Consider the following 4,503-nt stretch of genomic DNA (forward strand, 5'->3'; position numbering starts at 1 on the left):
GTGCAGTGAAAGGATCCCTGGCTAAGGTATTAGATGACATGAATATACACCCACAGGAAAGTAGTTCTAGAGTGAATTTCTAAGCTTCTTCCATCCACAGCTGGCCACCCAGGTCCAGCTACAAGTGATCCAGATGCGGAATGCCTCCAGAAGACAAGGGTCAAAGTACTGTTAGCCTGGAAAATTCACTTGGGTCTGCTGCTTTTTTATAAAACTACCAGGGGATTGTGAAACTCTAAGCCTTAGTGTACACTTGCATATGGGAACATCCTGATTCATTTTGAACGGCTGGAGAGAGAATCAAGGTTGTAAGGTTGAAGGTTAACAAGAGAGTAGTAGACCAGTTGTCGTCTTCAAATTATGTTACAAGGCTTGTGAGTGCTTGCTGTGTATTGTATAAAAGAGGGATTTCCATGCCAGCAGATCTGGCCAAGCCTGATGTCATTGACTAGCAAGCATGACCAGTGCTGCTGCAGAAAAAGATGATGAAAATGTGACTGCTGGTATTAGCTGGGATTTCCCCAGCAAAAGTCGAGGTGAATCCACCTGGAATTGCCTTGGTCAGGGAAATTGGGCTATTCTTTGGCATATCTACTCTACTTCTACAGTTTCTATAGACTTTTTGTTCACTGATATAACTCTATTCACCTTGCCTTCACACATATGGGTGTTCGGTGTTTGCTGGTGAGCATTTAAGATGATGTTTATATATTCTGGTTTTGCACAGATGTGTCTAGGGATTTAAAACTTGGGGATTTCATTATGCCTCTCTTAATGACTAGATACTTATTGACTAGATTAATTAACACATTGTATATTCTTAGGCAAAAACATCTCCATTGTCAATGATATAATAGTTTCATGGGAGACATTGGAGTCATTCATTAAGGTACATCTTTACCCTTCTGGAACACAAAAATGATTCTAAACTATTATCCCTGGGAAATCACAGTAAATTACATACATCAAAAGACTTAGGGGGAAATCGTGAATAGTTCATTTCTGTGTAATTCCTAAAATCTTAGCAGCACGCATGGAGGGTGATGATATTGGCTAACTCAAAGCCCTCACCTCTGACAGTAATGGAACACGTCAACAAAACTGTACTTTAGGAGATGAAAAGAAAACAGAAACCATTAGGACCATAATTATGGGCATCAGCAAAAGAGAGATCCAGCTGGACTTTAACAATAGATTTCAACTCATACCTGTTTAATTTCCATCTGAGTTCATTATCCATCAAATAGAGTCTTCTCCGCATCTCATAAAATTCTCAAATCTTTCCCTTAGAGAGAGGGAGCCAATATCATTTCTGACCTATTGACTGACAGATATCCACCCCAGGCTGACCATAGTTCATTAAAAACAATACGTGTGTTTTTCTTTATGTCATCACTTTATTGAACCTCACATGTTCATTGCTAGTTCTGAGGCTAAAAGGTTAAATTACTGATATTGCAGAAGTTATCTAACTTTTCTGAAAGTTATTCTTCATGACCTCAGGTTTGGCTCTTTGAGGTAAACCTCAGGCCTGGGCATTTTTAGCACATTCTGCTTCTGAGAAGCAGACTGCTAAAACTGTTGCTCGCAAAACATCACACTCAGAGGGCTTATCGCCACCCCCCACTTCAGCTGTTGCCAATAGGCAGGTTTTAATGTGTCAGCTCACAAAGCTCTCAGGAAGCTGCTGTCGCTTTTCATTTTTGTCCCTGTGAAGTTAGTGGATGTGCCCAGCATTGTCTGCCCCTTGTGGTGTGGGCCGTGAACTTTACATAAGCTAGCATGATACATGTGGGCAAACTGTCTAAGCAATTTGGGGAATTAAAACTATACATTTATATACCACGGACGGGCCTTTCCCAAGGGCTCCTAGGATGGAATTCCCCTGATTCCATCCTAGGTCATGGCCTTGAATCTTCTCCCCTCTGCCTCTTCCTTTAGGCTGAGGTTGGTGCATGGGCACAATGAAACAGCATCTAAGAAAAAGGTGATGATTTCTGCTCAAAGATGTACTAAACAATTTTTAAACCTCATTATGTAAATGTATTACCCTAATACACTGATTCTTCTCTTGTTCAACAGAGCCCTTAGACACTGGACAGCCCACAACAAACTCAGAATATTAACAAGAATTCTTTTTCCTACTCTGTGACTGATGTACAAAGATCTAGCTAAGGCCATTTCAGAGATTCAGGTCTAAGGCAAATTATATTGTGTTTTCTTCCAAAATTTTTATTTAAGCAATATTAGGCTAAAATTGGCTAAACTTCAAGCTTGAAATGTAAAAAGAGTAGCATAAAGACAACCTACAGACTCAAAGCAAGTGTGACAATGGGGCAGGACAGACTCAGGTTACTCAACATGTTGCTTTAGGTTTTATGGGGAACAATGGAAGGGAGGTTCCAGGAGGACTGATAAAACTCAAGAGTATTTGGCATCAGCTGTGGAGCCTCCACCTCTTCCCTCACCTGCACCCTCTCTAAGTCACTGCCAGGTACTAAGCAGGACTCCCGCAAAGAAGGGGCAGAGCAAGGAAGGTCAGAACATAATGTGTGCGGAGTCTCAGGTTGGCCTTGAAAGCAAGTGAAGTTCATCTTAGTGGAGAGGAATGGAGAGGCCATTCTTGTCCAGAGGGATCACAACACATGGGACTCACAGGGTCACAAGTGTGTTGAGTGGAGAGACTAGAGGTCAGGTGGGCACAGGTGACAAAGGAGGCTGGGCTGGTGGTGCTGCCGCCATCTTGTTTTCTCTGCCTCTGGGTCCCTATTGTCTCACATCTGAACCACTGATTCCCCCACTTGTAGTCTCCGTCTTGGTCCTGTTCTCTGCCAGTCCTCCAGGAGACTGAAAGGGTGTCCACAGCCATACCCTCTTTCTCTACCAGGAGTTGCACACTCCGATTTACGTCACCGTTACGGACCTGGCCCAGCCACACCTGCAGGACTGCTGACATTGCTCTTCATCCACTAATCAGATGCAGACTAATTGGTGCCCCTGGAGCTATGCCTGCAATCAGATTTCCCCAGATGACGGCTTACTTCCTGCCAGCTCCCAGCCCTTCTAGGTCTAGAGTCCTGCTATTTCCAGGCCCCAGGGCTTGGGGCTTTATGGCTCTGCCTTACTTTTTTTTTTTTTTTTTTTTTTTAATTTATTTATTTTTATTTATTTATGGCTGTGTTGGGTCTTCGTTTCTATGCGAGGGCTTTCTCTCGTTGTGGCAAGCGGGGGCCACTCTTCATCGCGGTGCGTGGCTCTCTCACCATCGCGGCCTCTCTTGTTGCAGAGCACAGGCTCCAGACGCGCAGGCTCAGTAATCGTGGCTCACGGGCCCAGTTGCTCCGCGGCATGTGGGATCTTCCCAGACCAGGGCTCGAACCCGTGTCCCCCGCATTGGCAGGCAGATTCTCAACCACCGCGCCACCAGGGAAGCCCTCTGCCTTACTCTTGATGACCTTTCCTCCTATGTGGGATGGGAAGTTTTACCCCTGACCCCAGCCCAGTGGTTGAGATTTTACTCCCCCAGAAAGAGCTTTTCAGGATGATTATCTGTCTCCCTCATGCTCTGCTTTCTGGAGTTTGGGCCAATGTCCCTTGCTGGCCTGATTGGGAGCCGCAGTTGGAAGCCAACTGTCATTTGAATCATGGCTAAGATTGATGTTGATTTAAACACTGTTTAAAAGAGCTTAGCACTGTTCTTTACCTGTTCTTCCTGGTCCAGGAATCAGCCTCTGCATCCACATTATTTTCCCACCACTCATTATGACCTGGTAGCTTGTTATCCTGCTTCTTGGAGAAACACCATGCATTGTACTTAAATACAATTTAATCTATTATCAAAACATGCTGGGAACTTCCCTGGTGGCTCAGTGGTTAAGAATTCACCTGCCAATACAGGGAACATGGGTTGGAGCCCTGGTGGCTCAGTGGTTAAGAATTCACCTGCCAATACAGGGAACATGGGTTCGAGCCCTGGTCCAGGAAGATCCCACATGCCGTGGAGCAACTAAGCTCGTGCGCCACAACTACTGAGCCTGTGCTCTAGAGCCCATGAGCCACAATTACTGAGCTCATGTGCCACAACTACTGAAGCCTGTGCGCCTAGAGCCCCTGCTCTGCAACAAGAGAAGCCACTGCAATGAGAAGCCCATGCACCGCAACAGAGTAGCCCCCGCTAGCTGCAACTAGAGAAAGCCCGTGCGCAGCAATGAAGACCCAATGCAGCCAAAATAAATAAATAAATAAATAAATAATAAAACTGCCCCTGCCCAAGCTCCAGTCCAGTCTAACTAAATCAGAGTTTCTAGGGGTGGGGCTTGAGCATCAGTGTTAAAAAAAAAAAAAAAAAAGACATGCTGTGTACATAGGAACGACACTAGTGGACAACCTCAACTGATAGCCTGTGATGTTAAGGTCTGATTTTTTTATATAATAATAATAACAATAACAACAGTTAACACTAGTATAATACAATACTTTAGATATATACTCATTTGGTCCTCA

This window comes from Balaenoptera ricei, chromosome 2 (genome assembly GCF_028023285.1).
Source record: "Balaenoptera ricei isolate mBalRic1 chromosome 2, mBalRic1.hap2, whole genome shotgun sequence".
In the NCBI taxonomy this organism is placed as follows: Eukaryota; Metazoa; Chordata; class Mammalia; order Artiodactyla; family Balaenopteridae; genus Balaenoptera; species Balaenoptera ricei.